The 24,874-nt window shown below is 44.4% G+C and overlaps 1 protein-coding gene across 1 annotated transcript in view; it reads right to left on the reverse strand.

Annotated features, from left to right (window-relative positions):
- ADAM17 (ADAM metallopeptidase domain 17) overlaps positions 1–24,874 on the reverse strand; it is a 475,078-nt gene that overhangs the window by 36,023 nt on the left and 414,181 nt on the right. The window lies entirely within an intron of this gene.

The raw sequence follows: 24,874 nt of genomic DNA on the forward strand, positions 1-24,874 counted from the left end.
AAGGAATCTGCAACTAGAATATGTCTCTACCAGATAAGGCATTATCGAAAGTAAGTAACTTGTTCATCTGAAGGAGACTTCTAGTTGCCGATTCCTTAACTTTTGAATAGATACCCAAGCAATACCATTATGGAGGAGGATCTGCAAACCAAGAACATACTAGAAAGTCCTGCAGGACCGAACAAAGCACCTGTCCCAACGGACCTGTCTGTCCAGGCAGTAGTGTTTGATGAACATGTGCAAGGATGCCCATGTTGCTGCCTGACAGAAATCAGGGATTCGAACTCCATGTGCTAATGCAGTGGTTGCAGCTGTACTTCGAGTAAAATGAGCACGTAAGCCCTGAGGGGGTTGTTTTTTAGCCAGTGAATATTAGATCTTTAATGCACAGTATGACCCATCTGGAGAAAGTCTGCTTCTGCACTGCCCAACCTTCCTTCTCACACACACACACACACACACACACACACAGCCGACAAAGAGTTGATCATTCACCCAAAACTCTTTTGTACGGTTAAGGTAGAACGCCAATGCTCTTTTTGGGTCCGGGCGGTGGAGTCTCTCCTCTTCCTTAGAGGGATGTGGGGGTGCGTAAAAAGTAGGCAAGGTGATGGACTGGTCTACATGAAATGGAGTAACCACTTTTGGTAGAAAAGAAGCCCTAATGCGAAGCACCACTCTCAGGATAGATGGAAAAGTAGGGCAGTTTAGGTGACAGTGCCTGCAGCTCACTCACCCTGTGGGAAGATGTAATGGCCACAAGGAAAGCATTTTCAAAGTGAGAAGTCTGGGAGAATAATTGTGGAGGGGCACACATCAGAAGTATCAAAACCAGATTCAAATATCACTGGGGCATAATGAATGGGGATGGAAGAAACATGTCTAAGGTTGATCAGGCAACCTCAAAAAACAGAAACTGCAGACAAATAACCTTTGAAAGTGCCTATCGCAGAGCCCTGCTGGGCCAAAGAAAGTATAAACAACAGAACCTCAGAGAGAGGGGCAGAAAGGGGTTCTAGACTTGTATGTGCACCATGCCACAAATGTCTTCCAACAACAGACGTATACCATTTTGGTTGAGGGACACCTGGCTACCAAGGTGACATCACAGACTTCGTCTGGAAGGTCAGAAGATGTCAACTGCCACCGCTCAATCTCCACACAAGAAGGTGGAGAGTGGACAGGTTCAGGTGCAGAAATCTCCCCTGCTGCTGCAAAAGAAGATCCTGCCGAAGGGGCAGTCCGATTGGAGAATCGATGGATATGCTCAACAGCTTGGGATACCAGACTCTCTGTGCCCAATCCGGAGACACAAGGATTACCTAGGCCCGGTCATTCTTGATCTTCTTGAGAACTCTGGGCAGACGTGGAATGGGTGAAAAGGGTTCTCGAAAGCATGGGTTCCACTCAAGATAAAAAGCGTCCCTGAGCCATTGCCTCCTTGGAAACTGCAACGTGCAAAACTGCTGAAACTGTGCATTCTCTGCCGAGGCAAACGGATCTAACCAAGGCTCTCCCCACTTCTGAAAGAGACCTTGCGCCACCTCCAGATGGAGACACCATTCGTGATTTGATAGACATTTTCGGCTGAGTTTGTCTGCTCTGGCATTCAGAGAGCCCGCCAGATGTTGAACCAACAGAGATATGCCCTGCTGTTCCAGCCATGTCCAGAGGAGCAGAGCCTCTTGACAAAGGGTCCACGACCCACCCAGCCCTCCTTGTTGCAGTACCACATGGTGATGGTGTTGTACATGAACCCATGACAGAGGGAAATCGTGCCTTCAATGGTAGCTGGATCACACAGACAGGTTGATGTGGAGTCTGGACTATGTGGGAGACCAGATGCTTTTGATCCCCACCTCTCCCAGATGGCTGCCTCATCCCAGGAATGATGCATCTGTCACTACTGCCAGATCTGGTTGGGGAAGGGAGAGGGATCTGCCTCGGACCCAATTGTGATTTGTTAACTTCCACTACAGATCTTGTGCAGTTCCCTCCAAGACCTGGACCTTGCGCCCACTGGAACACCCGGTCCCACTGCACAGCCCCCATATGCCATCTGGCATTTGTCACCAGCAGGAAGCAGGAGGCCATGAGGTCCAGCAGCCTCAGAGTCATTCTCACTGACATCCAGGATAAAGGCTGAAACATCGGTATCATAGTCTGAATGTCCTGGACTCGCAGCTCGGAAGGATAACCCCAAAACTGCACTATGTACAGAACAGCTCCAATGAATGGGAGCATGTGAGAAGAAGTCAGATGTGACTTTGGCACATTTATAGTGAACCCTTTGTGGATTGTGGCAGCACTTGTGTGGGAATAACGGGCCAAAAGGCATGCAGTATTCACAGACTGCAGTGTTAGGCTGGAGAAAGAAAAAATCTTCTTCCCAAGTGTATCCAATCTGTTAGATTGCCTATCTAGGGTGCCCGAGGGAACATATCCTGGGAAGTGGAGGCTTGGATGACCAAGCTCCCAGGGGTGGGGTGAAGTGTTGTGTGAGAAATCTTGGGTCCCCTGGAGTGGGGCGGTGGCGTTAGGCTATTGTCTTGTTCACAGGAGCCCCAGTTTTTAAGGTCAAGAGCCTACAAGGGCAACTGTGGAGAGGCTTGAAGGCTGGACAAATTAGAAAAGTGAGTACCAAACTGATGTTCCACTGAAGCAGTATGAATGTTGTAGGGGGAAAGATATATTGCAGGCCTTCAAGGAACCTAGACACAATGGGTGACTTAAAGAGAAATGGTTAGTCCGGCAACCGCCATAATGCTGAGATGGCAGAAAGGTAACCCTTAACTGGGTCCAGAGCAGAGCCTTGCTAGGCCAAAGATAATGCAAACAACAGAACTGTAGATAGGTATGCAGAAAGAGGTCAATGCCGTGGGAGGAAAACCATGACATAAAATTGTCCCACCGGCAGGCGTATACCAACTTGGTGGAGGGATGCCTGACTGACAGAATAACTTTACAGACTTCTGAAGGAAGGTCAAAAGCTGTCAAATGTTGCTGCTCAATCTCCACCCTTGAAGGCAGAGAGTGTGCAGGTTCAGGTGGAGAACCCTCCCTTGTTGCTAAGACCGGAGATTCTCTTGAAGAGGCAACCTGACTGGAGAACCAATAGTCATGCTCAACAGCTCGGGATACCAGATTCTCTGTGCCCAATCCAGAGTCACAAGAATGATTAGGGCCCGTTGTTCCTAATCTTCTTGAGAACTCTGGGCAGTAGTATTGGCAGAAAGTCATACAGGAGGCCAGAGCTACAGTTGAGATGAAAAGCGTCTCCAAATGAGTCGCCTTGGAAACCCCACCAGCAAATCTGCTGACATTGCATGTTCTTGGAGGCAGTGAACAGATCTAACCAAGATTCCCCCCACTGCTGAAAGATACCTTGCTCCACCTCAGGATGGAAGTGAAAAGTCTTTTATTTTCTTACAAGATTCTTTTACTAAGTAGAACAGCAAAACTCTGGTTTGTGTGGGTGCCTCTTCTGCATGCTGAAATCGTTGACAGAACTCTGAATGGTATCTACCGCTGTTTTCTCTGATAAACGAAGGAAGAAGAACATTTTTACTTACCCAGTAAGGATCTGTTAGTGGTATGAGGTGCCGTAGATTCACATACTCTGCATACTCCTGCCATCCAGTGCTGGGTCTGGTGTGTTGCAAGTTGTTTTCCTTCGAAGAAGCATTTTTGAGTCACGGAATCGAGCGGCGACTCCTTCTAGGTGATATTGCCCAAGGGCATCGACTCCTCTGGTAAATTATTTGACTGCAGGAAGGGTGAGAAAAGCAGTGTAGAGGAAGTATAGCGAAAGAGATGTCCATGCAAATGTAACTACATGTGTACAACTATTTGCAAGTATAAAGTAACTGGAACGGCCACAGGCATCCAGGGAGGAGGGAGGGCGTATATGAATCTACAGCACTGCATGCCACAAACGGATGCTTACTAGGTAAGAACCATTTTCCGTTTGATGGCATCTGTGGCTGTAGATACACATGCTCTGCATAGACTGTAAAGCAGTCTCTCAATAGAAGCTGTGACTATCTTGAGGGAGTTGCAGTTGACTGGAAAAGTGTTTGTAGCAGTGCTTGGCCTACATTGGCTTGCTGACGTGCTACTACTTGCACACAATGTTTCGTAAATGTATGTGGTGTAGACTATGTAGCTGCCTCACAGATGTTAGCTATAGGAAAGCCATAGTGTCTCCTTTTTTCCTACTACAGTGCGCTTGAGGAGTGACAGGTAGTTGTCCTTTTGCTTTAGCATAACAAGTTTGTATACGTTTTACTATCCATCTAGCTATGTTATTTCTGGCAATTAGTTTGCCTTTGTGAGGTAGTGAAAAATCTACAAAGAGCTGTTTGGTTTTTCTAAAGTCTAGTTCTGGCAGTGTACGAAATCAATGCACGTTTAACATCTAAAGAGTGGAGGGCTCTTTCTGCAACTGAGTAAGTCTGCGGAAAGAAGACTGGTATTTCAATGGATTGGTTAATATGGAATTGGGAAAGAATTTTGGGTTTGTGCGAAGGACCACTTTGTATCTATGATTTTGTAAGGAAGGTTCTTTTAAGCTTATGGCCTGAAGCTCACTAACGCATCTGAGTGATGTGATAGCAACTAAAAATGCCACTTCCCAAGAAAGATACTGAAGAGGGCATGAATGAAGTGGTTCAAAAGGAGGGCCCATGAGCCTGTTAAGCACAACATTGAGGTTTCAGGATTGTGCAAGGAGGCATTTTGGGTGGAATAACCCTTTTAAGGCATTCCATCAAAGCTTTGATTGGGATTTTGAATAAGTAAGTATGTTCTGTAGATATGCAGCTATAGCTGCGAGATGTTAGTGAATGGAAGTGTACGCTAAATTTGCTCTCTCTGAGTGGAACAAATAACAAACAATGTATTGGACTAATGGGATTAATAAGTTTGGGTTGGCAGTAGCATAGAAAATGTTTCTATTTTTCAGCATAACATGCCCTAGTTGTGGGTCTATGAGCTTCCCTGAGAATGTACATACAATCCGCAAGCAGTCCTAAGTAACCAGACTCTATGACTTCAGGAGCCATGTTGCAGGGTTGAGTGACTTAGGGTTTGGATGTCTGATCTGACCTTGATTCTGAGTGAGAAGCTCTGGTCTGATGGGGAGTTTCTTGTGGGGAACTACTGAGAGGTCCAGAAGTGTGGTGAACCATGGCGGACGTGCGCAAGTGGGAGCTACAAGGATCATGGTGAAAGATGTCTGCCTGATTCTCCAAACCAGAAATGGAATGAGAGGGAGAGGTGGAAAAGCATAAGCAAATATTCCTGACCAATTCATCCTTAGAGCGCTGCCCTTGAATAGAGGGTGTGGCTATCTGGAGGTGAAGCTTGGGCATTTTCTGCTGTGGAGTTCGCCACTTTAGGAAGAATATTTGAAGGACTTGTGGGTGGAGTTACCATTCACGGACTTGTTGCTGCATCCTGCTGAGCCGGTCTGCAAAGTCACTGTCCGTTCCTGGGAGATACTCTGCCACTAGGTGAATGTTGTGGTGGAGATCCTTCTTTCATATTGTCTGAGAGAGTTGTGACAATTGGGACGACTGTGTCCCTCCTTGTTTCTGTAGATGATACCTGGCTGTCATGTTGCCTGTGCGGACTTACAACCTTGTGAGAGAGGTGATGAAGAAGTGCTTTCAGGGCTAGAAATACTTCCTGAAGCTCGAGGTAATTAATTTGTAAGGACTGGTGTCTGAGATCCCAAAGGCCTTGTACTGTGAGGTCTTGAAGGTGAGTGCCCCAACCAGTCAGTGATGCGTTTGTGGTCAGAATGACCTGATGCACAGGGTCCTGAAAAGGCTGCCCTTTAAATAGGTTGGTGGTGTTCCACCATTGCAGAGAGCAGTGAGTATGGCGGTCTAACAACACTAGATTTTCCAGTTGACCGTATGGCTGAGACCACCGACAAGACAGAAACTGCTGTAGGGGACGCATGTGGAGTCTGGCATGGGGAATGATGGCAATGAAGGATGCCATCAACCATAACAAGCGCATGATATTCCTGACTGTGTATGTGCATTTCTCCTGAAACTGGGGCAGAAGAGATTGAAAACTGTAAACCCGAGCTACACTGGAGTATGCTAGCCCCAACTCTGCACTGAGAATAGCTCCTAGATAGGGCTGTATCTGAAGAGGCTGGAGATTGGACTTGAAAAAAATGTATTGTGAATCCCAGTGCGTGTAGCAGGTCCACTATCCTCCAAGTGTGATGTTGGCACTGTGTTAGTGTGCTGGCTTTGATGAACCAGTCGTCTAAGTACGGGAACACAAGTATGTTTTGTCTTCTGAGGTGTGCAGCCACTACTGCTAAGCACTTTGTAAAGACCCTGGGATTAGTAGTGACTCCAAAAGGAAGGATCTTCAACTGGTAATGTTTGTCTACAATTATGAATCCTTGGTATTTGCAATGTGCAGGGTGGATAGGGATATGAAAGTAGGCACCCTTTAAGATCTAGGGCCGTCATAAAGCCGCCCTGTTGTAGAAGTGGGATAACGTCCTGAAGAGTGGCATGTGAAAGTGTTCTGATAGAATGTAGAGGTTTAAGGGACTGAGATCCAAAATAAGCCTGAGTGCGCCATCCTTTTTGGGGATGAGGAAGTATACTCCTGGTTCCTGGTGGTGTAATGGGTCTGGCTCGATGGCCCCTTTGAGAAGAAGGGACTGTACCTCTTGTTTGAAAAGTATGAGATGTTCATGAGATAACTTGTGAGTGAGGGGGAATGTTTGGGGGAGTGGTAATGAGCTCCAGACAGTAAACATGTTGGATAATGGAAAGGACTCATTGGTCTGTAGGGATGTTGGCCCTTTCTGCATGAGAATTTTGAAATCGTCCCCAACAGGTGTGGAGTGAGGGGGATGGAGATGTTAGTAGTCACTGTTTTGCTGTGGAGGTAGAGCCTCGGGTAGCGGTACCATGGCTTTTGCAGTGTTCTTATCTTTTTTCAGCTTCTCAAGGGTGGAGTCCACTTGAGGGCCAAAACGGTGCTCCTTGTCGTAGGGCATATTAAGCACCGCTTGCCGGACCTCTGTTTGAACCCAGTGCATAAAATCCACGCCTGCCTTCTTATTAACACACTAGTGTTAATACCGCGGGCAGCTGTGTCTGCAGCATCTAGGGCACAGGGGATGGAGTCATATATGATTGTTTGCCCCTCTGCAACAATCCGCTGCCTTATTATGCTGTATTCATCTGGTAGAAATTGGAGGAGCTCCTTCATCTCATCCCAGTGAGCCCAGTCATATCCAGTTAGCAAGGCCTGTGAGTTGGTGATACGCCAATGACTAGCTGCCCTTTTGCTGGCAGCATCCAGCTTTTTACTCTCCTTATTTGGAGGAGGACAGTCCCCTGTGGCCAGATTATTGGCCCGTTTCCGTGCAGTGGTGGCCAGTATAGAGTCTGGAGGGTCCTTGGATTTGATGTACAGTGGGTCAGAGACAGCATGTTTATATTTCCTATCTACTCTAGGGATGATAACCCTACAGCGGACAGGTTCTTTAAACATTTTGCCTGTGTGACGAAGCATCTTAGGGAGAAACCGGATAGCTCTATGTGTGGATGTAAGGGTTTGAACAAGAACTCCTGCTCAATGGTGACCCTGTGAAGCTCAACATTATGGAAGGTGGTTGCCTGAGCTACTACCTACTGGTAGGATGTACTATCTTCTGGTGGAGAGAAGCATCCAGGGTACAAATCTGGGTCAGAACTGAACAAGGGATCAGGGTCATATGTGTCCGATAGATCTGGGTCCTGCTCTGTCCCACCAAAAACATCCTCATTATACACAGGGGGACCCTGAGGTGTCCGATATCCTGCAGTAGGTGAGGGAGGTGAATAAGTACAGGAAGGAGGTGGAGGAGAAGCAGGGAGTGGAGGAGGTGGAGAAGGTGGATTAGGAAGAGGAGTAGGAAGAGGAGAAGACTTGTGAGGTATACTGGTAGCCTTGTCCTTGGTGACCTTCTATGGAGGTGGAGAAGTGTTCAAAGCCTCTTAAAAGGACAGTTCCCTCTTCAGCATAATAGGGGGGAGCAATAATGTACACTGTACCCTCCTGGATATGGAGGTGGTGCTGTTGAGAGTCCATTGTCTCCAAAATAGGTCCAACAAGTGATGGCGTAGCTGAAGACTGGCTGGAGTCTTTCAGCTCTGATGGTTTTCAGCACAATAAGTTTCGGTCAGTGTTCTTTTGTCGGCAACGAAGCGGAGGTGGAAGCTGGTTGGCTCAGAGCCTGAGTACTCTGTGCCGAAGTCCAGATTGAGATGGCTGGACCAAGGGGCTGGATGCTAAGCCGAGCCGGAGGGCAGGGCAGCCGAAGCATTTTGCCAGACCCGGCCATGGCCTGATGGCAGTGGCAGTCCAGCGACCTCTATTAGGGGCCTTTTAGCAGCCTTACAGTGGGCAGAGGGAGCCACGGTACTCATGGGTTGCGCTGTCACCTCGTGGCTTTCGATATTCGACTGGATTTCGGAGTTCTGGATGGAAAAGGTCTGTTCCGGCTCCTCCTGGGCGAGCTCCTCCCCAAACATATCTGGAGTGCAGTCTAGAGTCTTGTGCGCCATCTCCAACGACGAGCTCGTTGGTCCCGAAGGGTCTTCTTCAAAAAGAAGGATTTGCAGGCATCGCAGGTAGCTTCCTGGTGATCGGGAAGAGGCACAAGTTGCACACCAGATATTGGTCAGTGTGGGTATTTAGAGTGACAAAGAGGACAGAAACAAAATGGCATTGATTCCATGTGCTCAGTACATTCTTCAGTGCTGCGTAGTGAGGTAGGCCTGAAATGGGCGAGGTCGCGTGGTCGGTGCTCTGACCGACGAGTGGAGATGAACCTGAGGATGGAAATACGCGATCGAGAAACAATACAGTAGATGAAGAGAAAACAGAAGGAAAGATTTTGAACTGGAGCGATTCGAAAGACACATACGTCCGAGCTTGACAGCAGAGAGAAAACAATCTAACAAAGGTGTCAATGCCCATGCGCAGTAACACCGGGAAAGAGAAGTCACTCAATTCCGTGACTTGGAAAAATGCTTCTCCAAAGAAAAGCAACTTGCAAAACTCCATACCAAACACTAGATGGCAGGAGTATGCAGAGCATGTGTTTCTACAGCCACACATGCCATCTGACCTATGTATTACTAGATTTAGCACCCACTGTGGTGATCATAGTCTATCAGGTGTTCTCAGAGTCCTTTATTCAGTCCCAGCAGGTGTATCTGTGCAAAAGGAACAGCAACAAGTTGCTTTTAGTATTGTGAGGCTGCTCCTCTGGAAGTGCTGCCTCTAGGCTTGCCTCTAGCTCAAGAAGGGTATGTTGCTATTGTACTAGCTGACCAAACTGAGTCCCTGTTGGCTGTTTTTGAGACAGGAGGGGTGCATTGCCCTCCATTGATTTCTTCTTTCTGAGATGCATCCGCCTTTGACTCTACACTTTAAAGTCTGCAAGTCTTTTTCATGAACTCCTGTGTCTAATCCACTTGTAGACCGGACAGCCAACAACATTGGTCTCTACTTCGGGTTTTAATTAAAAAATGTGAACCATGCTTGACTTCTTTGTACAGTACTTATAGCTAGTTGTCTTCTAGCCCTGCCAAATGTATCTAATGTGGATTTATGGAAGGAATTTGAGGTGTTTTTCCCCTCTTCTGTGATTGCCTTTGCCCTTTTCTGGTGCTCCTCTGGGAGATGTGACATAAGGCTTTCCATGCCTTCCTAATGTTGGTGACCATAGCTGTTAAGAAGTGAATTAAAGTTAGAGATGTGCCATTGTGTGGCTGCTGCTCTATCTTCCTCCCTCCTGCTTTCAACCTCTTGCTGTCCTCTGGGTGGGAGGGGGCTGTGGAGGGGCAGCATAGGTGCAGGAGACATGGCTCTTTTCTTTCTCAAGGATACAATCAGGAAATCGGATTCCACATGAGACTGGATATAATCTGGATTCGAGCAGTATTTGTTCTCAGTCATGGGGATGGGGTGGACCTGAACGGGGGCAGCTTTAGTTGATGCTGGATTGTAAAATACCTCTCTTGCCAGCTGTAATATGTTGGGTAGTAAAGACAGGAATTGATTCTTCCTATATACAGAACTTAGAGATTCTAGAAGAAACTGCTACTTCTTTTACCACCTCCATTTGTATCCGAAAGGTGTCTTCAGCTTTTTCAACTGACCCATGGTACATAGAGATAGCATCTGGTGGTAATGGGGGTAGATATCTACCGTCTCCTGGGGAACGTCTGTCTCAGAGTCTTTCTCACCATGTTCAAAAATCTGTTTAAGGGTATGTCCATATGAACCCTTCTTCCACTATCTTTGGTTCTGCTTCTACTTCTTGTGGTGTTTTTGCAGTCTTAAGTGTTTCTACTTCCTGACTTGATCTCCTAAGAGTTTAGTGATTCTATGATGTTCCATCGATTTCTGTAAGGCTCTATTAATTAATTAGTAATTCTATCTATGCCTCTAGTGCAGTCTTCTTCCTCTCATTGTAAGAGGTTTTCTTGTCATGTAGGACTTCTCCCACTAGGGTGCCTGTCCCTCCTTCCCACTTCGAGCATGATTGTCCTTAGAAGCAGAGTCGACTCCTTTCAGCAAGTCTTTACTGGTGGCTTTTTCTTTTAGCACAGTAAGATGGAAAGCACATCTGCCTTCTTTGTCATCAGTTTTTTTTCCATCTTTGAGGGCTTTTATTTATGCGTCTCAGCTGTTTCTCTCAAATAGTATAGCGATTTCACAGGCTGCTGGTGATGCCTTGTGTTTTGACAGTTACAGTAATTCCTTACTGTGGGACACTTTTGGATTAGGTTCTTTTTCATGAAGTAATCTTTCAACCTCTGGAAGAACTTCCTTGAGTTCTGGGGCCTGCTGTTCACCCTGAGTTTCCTCAGTCTTAACATCACTGCCTGGAGACACTCCTCTTCTCCACTGACAGGGCATTTCTCTTTTGCCTCTCTAGTTTTGATAGTCCTGCCAAGTCTGGCATTGCCCAACGTGAACGTAATACCTTGCTTCTGTGAATTAATGTTTTAGGTTTGAAAAGGGATTAACTGTCGTCAGACGTATGATCCCTCGGCACAACATACATACTGGATGTTTGTCATTTAAGGTGAACATCTGAAGGCAGTCTGAGCAAAATTTGAGGAGTGTACTTATGTTACAAAATGGCATAGAGGAATAGGACACCACCTTCATCAAACACCATTTCCCAATTACGTTGAAGTACCAAAAAAGTCCTCAAAATCTTGATCCAGCAACAAACGTTGAAATCCAGTGATCCTTTGAACTTGGCAACTTTCCTAGTTCCATTGCTTATCTATTAGCATCTTCTCTGGGAGCTCTCTCAGTGCACCACCAAACCCAACGGCTGGGGAAAAAAAATCAAACTTTTTCGGTCACATAATGTGGCAGTGTCTGCTTTCGACCGATGTCATACCCAGGCTCCACCTATCTTGATACCCACTATGAGTAGAAAAATGTTATGTCACAGATTTCCTTTATGGCACAGTGAACCCTTCATACACATGCAGAGCCCATTTCTAGCTCAGTACATACTTGTGTTCCTCTGTAGGCATCAAACATAAATCAGGGTGTGGCTCTGAACAGTGATCCTTAGACTTATTGGTGGGAGTGGGCACTGGACACAATAATACAGGCTGTGGCCCACATGAAACTCCCCCACACACAATAAAATATGGGCATGTCATGGCCAGAGGCGAGAAGGGTGTTGGTGTTGCCTACGTTTCCCGGCGTCCCCCATGGGGCCGATGTCACTTCCTGGCGCTGGCCCCCCGGGAAGCACAATGACGACGAGCCGGCCGAGCTTACACGGAAGCTCCCCTTCCGGCCCCTACGTCTAATTACTGATCGGACCACGGGCTGCGGCGGTGATTTCCTCCACCTGTTATCACTTAACCTTGGCGGTTCCTACTATATTAACCCGTCTCTCCCAGACCACTTTCTCCAAGCGGTCCAGGGAGAGGACGGTTTAGGCGCACAGTGAGCGCCTCCTTTGACGCAGTGAGTGATTCGGCAGCACCTGGACAACACAGATAAGATTTACCTGCGCTTCCTGCTTCCTCATTCGTTTCTTCTTGTCTTCTCACCTTTTTTCTGTTTCCTCTCCTGTTTCTTTTTCTATTTTCTTTTTTTTCTTTCTTCTCCACCCATTCCTCCTCCCCCCTCCTTTTCTTTCCCTCCTTGACGCTCTCTAGGTAATGCGCTTTTGTTTTACTACAACCCTAGCAGGTGGTCTCTCACTACTAAGCCTCGCCTTTGAACTCCAGAGGCTGGTCATGCTTTTGGTGTTTTTATTTTTATGTTCTTCTCCTTCTCCCCCTACTTTTGAACCTTAGTGTCCCTCTCCTGGACACCAGAGGCCAGTAGCCTCTAGGGACCGGGTAAGAATTTCCTACTTACCATCTTAGCAATACTGTCCATTACCTAGATGTGATTATTGTCCATAAATTATATGTGATGAATGTATTTTGCACTCAGTAATTCTGTTTGTTGCATGATTATTTGCCTCACATGTGCTGTGGTTTGCTGTGCAGTGCTGTGTCACAATGCAATTCTCATTGTCGGTCTGTTTTATACCCTATAGGCCCCCTCCAGGTAGTTTCCTGGCAAGGTAGACCCTCCACTTTAATTTTTACTCACTGTACCGTGTTTTTCACATACTCCTAGCGTGAGTAGTAGGGATCCTTCGCCCTGATGAATGCCCTCAGACTTTCCAGAGCTCACTACTGAGGGCAGAAACATGTCGGCTTCTACTTCCTAGATAGGTGACCCTGTGAATCCTTGTTCTCACAGAGGTGTCCCAATCTCTATTTTTAACCACACCAAACAGACCCTATTATTAAATACTTATACAGGTATCTGTTTAGGTGTTTTTATTCCTTAGATTAGCTGGATCCCTTCATTTCCAGACCCAGAATTAATTTACGCACTCCCTCCTGTTCCTTTAACAGTGAGGTTGAGTCCGGCCAGGTGGCACTGTCCTACCTGGGTGGGGCTAGGTGGTCCTATGATGAAGCACGACACTATATAGTGTGTGAGACCACCTAGTCGGTAAAGGAAACTCCCCCCCTGTTCTCCAGACCCTCTACAGCTCCACATCACATTGATACCCCGCCTCCAATAGAGGACCACGAGGAATCTGGTGACACAACTGGTGCACCATAGATCTGCCCCTCGTTGTAATAAAAGAACCCCGTACTCCTTTTTGTGTGTTTGCAGTTATTTTGGGAGCTGAGTACGGTTGTGTTCCCCCTTTCTCCCACACACTCTCTCACTGTGTATTGAGGGTTGCCAAATACATCTAAATTGCTCGCTATTCAACTCTGCCACTCCTATCCTGTCCAGGTGTTTTTCCTCCGTGATCTGTTTATTCACCATTGATTAACAAATTCAAAACAAAAACTATGTAACAAATTAGTAAAAAATATTTAACATAACCAAAAGTTGTGTCTAAAGATATTGTATCTTCCAATAAATGTCAATTTGAAGCAATCCCCTACAAAATCACACTTGTGTATTTCAACCAGAACATCTTTTCTCCCAGGTTCCTCACAAATACTGACCATTTATGATTTCATTTGGAGCAGTAACTTTTCAAATGCCACTCATGCTTTTGATAAACAAGTTACAGAGTATCCACCACAAAGAGTGTTACCAAAGGTAAATAAATTGTTCTTCTGATGGCTACTTCTAACTGCAGATTCTTAACCTTGAGAATAGATACCAAAGCAGTATCTCCCAAAGTTGGTGGATCTGTAGAATGACTCAAACCAAAATGTCCTGCAGGACTAAATGAATAAACTGCCCTTTCCTGGCTTGCTCTCACAATAGGAGCGCTTTATGAATGTGTGTAGTGATGATCACATTGTAGCCTAACAGATGCCACGTCCAGGCAATCCGCGTGCCAGTGCAGTGAGAGTAGCCCTGACCGTGGAGGAAGAGGAATTCAAACCCTCCAGAGACTGCTGCTTGGTGAGTATGTAGCAGATCCTGATGCAAAGGACTAGCCACCTTGTCAAAGTGTTCTTCTGAGCTGCCTTGCCATTCTTTGCCCCAGAGGACCCCACAAAGAGCTTATCCTCCACAAGATGGATTTTGGTGCGCTTGATGTAAAAATATAAAGCTTTTGGGTCCAGCTGATGGAATCTCTCTTCTTTTGTGAGGTGATGCGGGTCAAAAAACATTGAAAAGTAATGGTTGGTCCAACGAGAAAAGCAGTAACAACTTTAGGCAAAAAGGTAACCTTGGTTCGCATACCACTTTGCCTGAGAAAAAGATGGCACATGATGGCTGTACTGAGAGAGTTTGGAGTTCGCTCAAGTGATGAGCTGAAATCACCACAACCAGAAACACACTCTTCAGAGTCTGGAGACATAGTGGACAGTTGCGCATGGATATGAATAATGTGCATTTAAGGAAAGTGAAATCCAAATCCCATTGTGGCATCACAGATAGTGTGTGAGGAAAACAAATAAGTTGGATCTTTTAGAAATCTCATCATAACAGATGATTTGAACAAGCACAGTTGGTCCAGTAAATGTAAAAAGGCTGAAAGGGCTGACAAACTTTATCGGTACCCACATCAAGTCCTTGCTAGGCCACAGGATAAAATAAACAAAAAGAGATCCGACAACTTGGCCTGCAATGGGTTGGTACTGAGGGTGCCACGCCAGACTACAAACCTGTGCTGGCACCCAGCACAGACAGAAATTGAAGAGGAGCACCATGCAGCAAGGACGATATCTACAAACTCAGGTGAAGATTGAATGCAATCAACTGCTGCCACTCACTTTCCACACATGAAGGTGCAGACCGAGTAGGCTCTGGTGCAGGCTCTTGCCCTGCTGCTGCAACAAATCCTCTCAAAGCAATTTGCTCCGCCCAAGCAGTCAGTGCTGTCCAGTCCAGAGGTGATAATATACTTTGCAGCATTCTGACCATGTTGGATAGTTTGAGCCAAATAGGCTAAAAATTCCTTGGGAACTGCTTTTAAGTCCAGATATAAATTGTCATCCTCAGTTTGGAGAAAATCTCGGTTTATCATCACCATTCAGTTTGAAAATCTCAGTTTGTCATCACCATTATCATGGCTCTGGTCAGAGTCTAAATTAAAAAGTTGGTGGAACCATGTGGTGCCGCTCAGAAATAAAGGCATAGTTCTGTCTAAACTGGAATAGACTGGGGCTGGGTACATTCTTATGACGACAGAATGTTAGCTCAGCTGAGACAGATTCAGTTCTGAGCCAGAACAGATGATAATAGTAGGGTCATCCTCTTGTGCCAGCATCAATGTCACAGGAACTGGTATGGACCTAGATGCTGAATTCGACCCCAGCTCCAGTGTTGAAGCAAAGCTCGAGACTGGATCTGGAGGGCAAACCAACTGGAGGCTTCTGCAGACCCTTGGGAACCGAACTGGAAGAGTGCCAAAAATTTGCAGCATGGCCTCTCTAAAGGCCTCAATCTATTGTGACACAGCTAATGGCCACGGAAACCTCAAGATCAGTTGCAGAATCTGCTCTTTGGCAGGAGACAGACAGCAAGACTCTAGGGCACCCTGATGTCCTTGCGAATTTCCAGGTGCAAAGTGGTGGGACGGGCAAGAATCCCTCTTGGACTTTTGTGGTTACATTTTGACTTCGACTTACTGCAAGACTTGGACTTTAATGACGACCTGATGTAGGAATGTCCTCAAGAGCGGGATTGGGTCCGAGTCCACGCCCTGACTTCAAGCGCGACTTCTGAAATTTCTGGTGGTGTTCACCGACTAACAGCTTGGCTTCACATTCCAGAATCGCATTTGGATTCCTATGGGCATATTCCTGACAGGACTGGCATAAGGTACACCTCGGTGACTTCAAATATCCCTACAATGTACACAGCAGGGGGTACGTTCTGGCTGCGTTACACAAACATTTCTGCAACGTAAAAAAAAAATATATTGGTTTTTAATTTTAAATTGTGAACATGGCCCGGAAGGCCGACGTACATAAAAAGAAAAAAAATATGAGAAAAGGGGGGGGGGGGGGGGTAGGGTAAAGCATATGCCTCCATGCTCCTTGAGGGCCCACCTGTCCACCCACATTCTAGCCATTAGACACATAAGTCTACTCATGAGATCCCGTGTTCCATATCCTCTCCACCCACTCTCATGTTTCTGCAGTCTTTTAATAGGATTTTTAGAACAGGGTATAGGCTGGCAGGAACATTTAGCTCTATGTCAATCAATGCAGATTCCATAGTGGCTAGAAACTGGTTTGAAAAAGGGCTGCAGTACAAGAGGCTCTTTTTGTCAGCATCTGGTCATTAAGGTTTATTCAATATTCAGGTAAGGATCTAATAGCATCCTATTAGTTTTCCAGCATATAGCTGCCAAATTGTGCTGTTATAGCCATCACTTTTGTATGATAAATAATTTATCCCTAGGTACATTTATTGCATGTATCAGTCTGGGTATCTCCTTGTATATGCCTGTGTGAAGCAATCTGAACATTAAGTCTTGTTTGGTACTAGTAACTACAGCAGAGCTATTTTAATTATTTGCGAAGTGTACACCGCTTTCAAGAGTTTGAAAAGTTAGCATGATTGGGGGGGTAGATTGTGTCCTGGGAAACCTATATTGAGGGGTACAGTATTGTTAAGGTCAAGCTTCTTTTCCATTTCCACTTTGCAAAATAAAGCCCCAACTCTGATGCTTTGTTACAAACCTACTATACTCTAATTTTGAGAGTATTATTTCCAAGACAAGGCTTACACAAAATGATAAACTGAACTTTACTGAAAAAGTCTGTGGACAGGACTAACATAATATGATCTACATTTCAGCTATTTATGGTCACCACTGGCTAGTGGACTGCATCAAGTCTGCTTATCAAAAGGGGAAAGACAACTGACTACATTGTTAACAGCACACTGGATGACAAGGAGGACCAACATCGTGGGTATCACACAACTGATAAACACCTGAAAAGCAGTTGTACCTGACCTACTGGAAGCACTACTGTCAAATTGGTCAATACTGCAATGGTACAAATCGTGTAGAAGGAGCTGTTTTGATGGTGGTTCAACTCTTCACATGCCTCCCAAATACTCAGCACTTGTTCACCTATTCAAGTAATATCTTCATCTGTACAAAAAAAATGCAATGCTTAATCAATCAATCATCAGATTTGCGAAGCGCTACTTGTCACGCCCATGAGAGGATCCAGTTGATTAGCCGAATAGCTAGGTCTTTGGGACTTACGGAACTCTGGCATAGATAGGGAGGTCTGTAGTTGAAAGGATAGCTTGTTCCATGTCTTTGCTGCTAGATAGGAGAAGGAGCAACCTGCCCATCTGCTACATAAGATGCAGGGAATGAGGGTTAAAGAAAGGGACGCAGAGGTGTCTGGTGCACAGATGCAAGTTCAGGCAGTGGTTCAAGTAGCTGGGTCCAAAGTTGTGTAGGGCTTTGTATGCATGGGTCAAGAGCTTTAACTGCCATCCTTTCTGTACAGGGAGCCAGTGGAGTTCCCTGAGGTAGGAGGTGATGCGGGTTCATCTAGGCAGATCCAGGACAAGTCTGGCTGCAGCATTCTGTATGAACTGTAGTATCCAGAAGAGATGAGCTGCAATCCCTGCGTAGAGAGTGTTGCCATAGTCCAGTCGGCTGGAGATGAGGGCCTGGGTGATGGCGCTTCTGGAGCTGTGGGGTAACCATTAGAATATCTTACAAAGCATGTGGAAGATGAAGAAGCAGGCGGAGGAGACAAAGATTACCGGTGTCGCCATGGTTAGCTTGTTGTCCAGATGATGCCTAGGTTCCTACCGTGGTCAGTAGAGGTAGGAGTAGGTCTGAGTTCTGAGGGCCACCCGGGTGCATCCATAGGGGGTCCTTTTGTTTCTGAAAATCAGCACCTCTGTCTGTCTGTTTTAAGCTCCAGGCAGCTGTCTTTATCCAGTTGGCCAACGTCTGTCATGCATTTGCGGAGTTTGGTCTTAGTGGTGTCTATAGAGAGGGAGAAGATGAGTTGTGTGTCATTGGCATAGGATATGATATTGAGTCTGTGGGTTCTGGCGATGCTGGTCAGAGGTGTCATGTAAGTGTTGTAGAGGGTGGGGGTTAAGCGAGGATCCTTGGGGCACTCCACAGATGATTTTCGTGGGTTCAGACGTGATGGGAAGGTGGACTTTTTGCATTCTTCCAAGAATGATGCCTATGTTGTGCAACCTTGCGATGAGTGTGTGCTGGGAGATGTTACTGAAGACTGCTGAGAGGTCTAGGAGGATCAGAGTTGCAGTGTCTCCTTGGTTGAGTAGGGCTCGGATGTTGTCAGTACCTGTGATGAGGGCTGTCTCTGTGCTGTGGTTGCTACCGAATCTGGATTGGGAGGAGTTGAGTAGGAAGTTCCATTCCAGATGTGTGGAGAGTTGTTGGTTAATGGCATTTTCTGATACTTTGGCCTGGAATGGGAGCAAGGAGATTGGTCGGTAGTTTTCGATTTTGTTGGGGTCTGGAGAAGGTTCTTTAGTAGGGTGGTGACTTCTGCCTGTCTCCAGTCCTTGGGGAATGCTGAGAAGAGTAAGGTACTTACCCGTAAAGGCAGTTCACCTGCATTAGTAGCTGTTACACATGAATTCAGACACCTGTCTCTGACTCCTGAGCAAGTTATCTACTCTGTTGATGTATGCTTGGTTACGTGTGCTACAGAATCTGAGGCAGGGAAGTGCAAAGAAAGGTATAACTGCAGGGAGGAGCGATATGGGTAAAAATGAGATGCGCAGACTTTAGAAAACAGCTACCTTATGGAGATTCTGTTGAACAACATAACAATGTTTATTTCACCCTGAATTTTTACAGCTTAAAACAGAATAAATGTTCAAATAGCATCTGAAACTATAAATTAGCCAATGCTAGAGAACCACAGTGACAAAAACAAGGCTTCAAAACGACACACTGCTGAAGTTCTGTCCATGTTTTGAATTGAGTAGCAAAGCGGGGTATTGTGAACATGAATGAACTTGAGGCATCATTTAACTGTACTACAGCGACTAATAACATGTCAGACTGTGCCGATGAACGCCAAAGAAAGACAAGCAGTCCAGTTTCAAGGATAAAGGCAAACCTGATTTTAGGTGAAACTGCATCATTCATGATTGGAACCTAATGTGTTTATTGTTTCCTTTTCTGTACACACCAATGAGAGGGAGTGTTTGTGATACATACAAGCAATCCTGACAGCCTCAATTTGGTCCTGCGGTATCTGGTTCTAAAATTAAACATGTGGAGCCTGAACAACATATTTAAGTCTTCAGTGTTAAATTATCTCACTTGCAATCTTGGTCCGATTTATTTCTTAACTAATTCTATAGGAAGAACAATTTTCTAAAAATTATTTTGTTTCTGAAATATACTGTATAGAGCCATCTATTAGGAAAACACATCGATTAAATGATTTAGTATCACTCAGCATTCAATTATGTGCTTTAGAAGTTTACCTGTGCGTATTGCATCCTTGCATGTCTTCAAAGAGCTGCTTTTGTTTTCAGATTTGTAGCTCTAAAAAGGTGGTTTGAGACATTAGAACCGACTGACAACTGGAGAGTCAATTGGGCTCTCACCTGTGACTGCTGGGGAGGGCAGCCTCTCAACTTTACTTATCTTAAATAAATCTGATAAATGGCTGGCTTTTGGACTCACTTGCTACAACTTTTTTTGCAACGATCTCCAAGAGTTCGTGGTAGCCTGCCTTCATTTAAAGACACAACATTTAGAGCACAGCCTACAGTTTGATATCCTTGCTCCAAACTCAGCATGCAGCTGCTCATCTTCACTTCATTTCTGTGGGCGCACTTTGGAAGACGAGTGACCTTTGCATCATTTTGCCTCTTTCAAACGGGCCAGCACTCAACAAGGCGTATGTCACAATGTCCTTTCTCAGAGGTGGAAAGAAGCAGCAAGACGTCATCAGTGCATTCTGCTGTCATCTAACAACTGACATCACTTGACAGCTGAAACACTGACGTTCCACCATTTTGGGTGTTCGTTACATCTTCTCCGACACTCACAGAGATCAGAGGTTTGATGGCCCTCAAGGATTAAAGGTGCTGTGTTTAGTAATTCTGTGTATCACAGTGGTGTGCACACCCTTTAGGTAACAGATTCTTTCAAATGTGGGTGAATTGAGCAGTCTTCATACAATCACAGCACTTGGAGTTTTTACTTATGTCTAACGATGTGTGTCACTGTGGTGCACACACATGTTGCAAAACTGTTTCCAGCACCAACACACACACCGTTGTGTCACAGTGATACACACATATTTCATGACACAGCTTCAACAGTGACATTATGCCCTACCTTGACAGGAAAAGTCAGATTTTGTCAACAGCATAAAACTGACACTTACCACTTTTCTTTTTCTTGCTTGTATTATTCATTTCGTATGCTAACTTCTTGAAGATTCTAGCACTCAATAACAGTCTGTTTTTCTATACTGGTGCTGCACTATGTTTGTCTTGTGTTAGTTATCTACAACTGGTTGTCTTCTAAGAGGGTAATGCCTTTGAATTCTAGCTGCTATGGTTTTTACAACTTCAATGCAGTCTGCGAATCCTCCACCAGCATTCTTGTAAACACCTACCTGGGAATCCACTGATTCCACTGAGAAGCTGGTTTGATGTCTTTCAAACATATTTTGGGGCAACTGCTGCTTCACGTTTCTGGCCAGAAAGAAAGACATGTCTCCTGTTACATTCCTTAGCTTGCTATATTCCTTAGCCTTTGAAGTGCAGCTCAAATATCTACCAGCACTGATTTGAATGAGGGTGAACAGTTTGAAGAGTTTGATGATGCTGCAAAGAATCTTGAGCTCTGGTTTGATGCCCAACCTAGCTTAGTTATGAAGAGATACATTTTTCTAAAAAAAAAAAAAAAATACCAAACACCTAGCAAAATTGTGAGGAGGTTAGTTGCCTATTGTCAGTTTGATGCTTTTACTGGCCAGGTGGTAAGGGATCAAAAACAATCCGGCAGAAACAGCTTTCAATGTGTAATACTGGTCTTGAAGAAACAAGAGTGGTAAAGAACATAAAAATCTCAAAAGTGTTGATCAAGGAAACAGGTGACAAGAATTGTGATTCTGAGTGTGTGGTAAAGACAAAGGAATACACATTTTTAATACAACACAAGGGGAAACCAAATCTTTCTTCAAACAGACTAATATCTATTCCAGATGCGGCAACAATTCACACCAGAAAGACAACAAAATATGTTTCTCCAGGAATAAATGGGCAGGTCATGTGACACAGTTGGACACTTTAACAAAGTTTGCTAGAGTGCCAAACGCAGAAGTGGTAGTGTAGCAAATATTTCAGACGTTGATGACAGTGAGCTCACTACAATTTGTAAAAAGAATTGCAAGACATGGTCATGGTTTTGGCTGAGATTCCTGTTGTGACCTGTGACTCCTCAGAGTGTGATGATCGATATGTTGACATTGGCGCTGGGGATAAGAAACTTGGAATACTAGTAGATTCTGTTGCAAGGATTACTACAATCATCCAGGAGGCGTTTAGGGGAAGACATTTAAAAATTCAAGGGGTAAAAAGATTTTCAGGAACGTTTATGCTTCAATCGCGGGTCTTTGTATCCTTGGTTGTTTCCATCAAGGTTTGTTCCAAATTATTTTGAAACCTGCTACTAAGGGGCAAGTTTCCATTTTTTGCTCAACCAACCTTACTGAAGAAATTGTTTGCAAAATTCCTTCCTGGTGTTCACCAGCAAAGTGGGTACCATCAAGGGTTTTTATCCAAAGGATTAAGGTAAACAAGGGAACAATACCTGTCAAGCACAAATTAAAGAGTATTTTGTGTAAGAAACAACCTAGAAAAAGAGTTATATGACAAACCTTTTATTGAACCCATTGAATCTTCCCTGTGGCAATCTCCGTTAGTAGGTGCATGCCAGAAAAGTGGAAATTAAGAGTATGTGTGCACCTTTAAAGTTTAAGCAAGATATTTTTGGTGGACTTCTGCTCCCATCCAGAGATTACTGGATTGCTGACTATGACTGGTGATGCAAACAGGTTTTCTGAGCTTGGTCTTCATGCACCGTGCCACCAAGGTTGTCCTTGATCCAGAATCCAGACACCTCACAGCTTTTGTCTCTCTCCGACAGGAACATTTTAATACTGCAGAATGTCTTTTGGACTTCTTTCTGGTGCTGCAATCATCCAGAAGATTGAATTCCAAATGTTCAGAGACATTAAAGGTAGAGTGATTTTTCAAACTGTAGTCTTGATCTATCCTGCCACTAGAGAACAATATAACTATTCTTGAAGGTGCATGAACACAGAGCTGTACTTAAAGTTGATAAATGCAGTCTCTTTAAGAATAAAGTGGAATATCTGGGGCACATAGTGTCTGAACAGGGGACTGAAGCAAGACCTGGTATGGGCAGTGCCATCACTGATGCCATTCTGCCTAGTGAAAAGGATAGACTGAAGTATTTAATTAACCTTGTTGAGCTCTACTAAAGTTTTATGCCTGATTATGCCTCCCATGTCGAACCTTTAACTGCTATGCTAAAACAATGTTGTGTTTGAATAGACAAGTCTGAGCAAGATGTGTTTGGTGGGGACTAGGATTCTCAAACAATGGGATTATATTTGGCATGCAATATATCCAGTGACACTAGCAATTTGGGTTTAGCTGCTGTCTTCAACCAAAACAAGGGCAGAGATGAATACACATTAGGGTGAAGGTCGGCATTGACCTGTCTGAACCTTTGAATTCTCTACCTAATCATTTGCACTTTGACTTGGTTTTAATCAATCACTATTCAAAATGATATGATGTGCACTTATTGAGAGAATCCAGTTCCAAAAACGTGACTGAGTTTTTGCAGGATGTCTTCCTGAAAGAGGTTTTCCCATTCTGATTGGTTTCTAACTATGCTGTTGAATTTATCAGTGATGATGCAAGTTTGTCCTTGAAGCAGGGTGACATTAAGGGCCATATGTAGCAAAGGTTTTTACCCATTCTGTGTCTATGGGGAAAAAGTGTTCGTACATATGGCCCTAAGTCCCTTAAAAGCACATTATATCACCTAAAAACTGAATCAGTTGAACACACAAACCATGTATTGGTTGAGTGTGTTCAGTGGGCGCTCGCCAACAGGTGTGTTATCAATGCTGTACACTTACTTTTGTGGTTTTATTGTACAATATATTGTGTCTCCCTTTGAACTACTTAGGGAATGGAAACCTTCATCCACACTTTGTCTAGAATTGAGTTCTAGGTAGCTGAAACAAGGAGTTGTATTTGATAACATTGATAATATGGTTAAGAACAATGTGGCAGAAGTGCAGTGGAAGTAAACGTTTATTCAATCAAAGGTAGAACATACGTGTGCCTACCTCTAAGGCTGAGATGTTGTGCATATCAAAATATCAGTTCACACTAAAAAGAGTGAAGAAATACTTCATATTCCGACTGTGACTGAGAAGGTGTGTGGCAACGCGATAAGAGTGAAAGGGTGTAATTGCTGTAATGTAAAGAGGCTGGTAAAAGTTGACAAATCAGACACAGGGTCAACCTTGTGCATGAAAACAAAGCCTACTGAGGAACTATTTCATAGGGAACAAGAGGACGGTATTTTTTTCTCTCTTCCGGTGTTCTAATATCAGAAGTATGCCCGTTAGGTTAGATTTGTTTCCATGGTGTCATTTTTTAATTGCAAAGTTGATTCTGAAATCAAGATGAATGAAAGCTCTGGACTGTAATCTTTACATGATGTTTTCTTTTCATGTTGTGCATTATAGTTTTATTTTTTATTTTGAGTTTGTGTTTATGTTATCGTTTTTGTTATTTGGGGTTCATTATGGATAAGGAGCTAAGTCATACAATATTCTCTAATGTTTTGCTATGCAACGACTGACAGTTGAAGAGTCATTTGGGCTTTCACCTGTGAGTGCTGTTGAGGCATCCTCTTACCTTTACTTATCTTTAATAAATGTTCTGAAAAACAGCTCACTTTTGGACTCACTTGCTACAAACTATTTCCATCTCCTTCCATTCCCTGGAGCTTGAAACCATTTCTGGCTAGCCTTTTGAAGCCTCTTCTTTGAGTTTGATGACGAGCACTGATAAAACTACTGGCCAGTTCGTTTTTTGCCTACACTGACCATTTAACCTATTTGAAAAGCAGGCAATGTTTTCAGGTCATGAGGCCATTAGGGTAGCAATGGAACCATGGGCCCTAATGCAAGCAGGCTAAATGGACTAAATGGGCCTCATCTACATGGTGGGGTAATGCAAGAGTCTTAAATAGGGTGTGAGGTGCTTTGCACACTCCTGGACCCAGTTTCATTTCACCTCCTTCAGCAATGATAGCTACATACCTGCTTAAGGCATAGTGTATAAAGGCTTTCCATATGAACTAGTGTTTACATCAATCCATAGTACCTGGTATACAACCACCTTGAGAATATCAAATGTTTATTAGCTAAAACGATCCACTAATTCTGCTACTTTATGTTGTGTGCTAAGCTGGACTTCACCCTTGAGGGCATGGGACATTAATCATTGTAGGTAGTACACTTGCTTTCTGCACAAATGAATATATTTTCATTTTAATTGTTTGCTCCTGTCAGTACTGCATAAGACCGCATTCTTCCAAATGTGGAGGCTACAGAAAAAAAGATATTGCTTTAATTCTCCATCATGATGTACGTAGTCACACCAAGGACTGACTATATGCACCAAAGTATATTTAGCGCTGTGAATAGTGTGGACCGTACTAGAATATAAATAGAATATGGTTTATCTACTATCAGTTTCTTTATGAGACAGTGATGCT

Source organism: Pleurodeles waltl, chromosome 5 (assembly GCF_031143425.1).
Source record: "Pleurodeles waltl isolate 20211129_DDA chromosome 5, aPleWal1.hap1.20221129, whole genome shotgun sequence".
Taxonomy (NCBI): Eukaryota; Metazoa; Chordata; class Amphibia; order Caudata; family Salamandridae; genus Pleurodeles; species Pleurodeles waltl.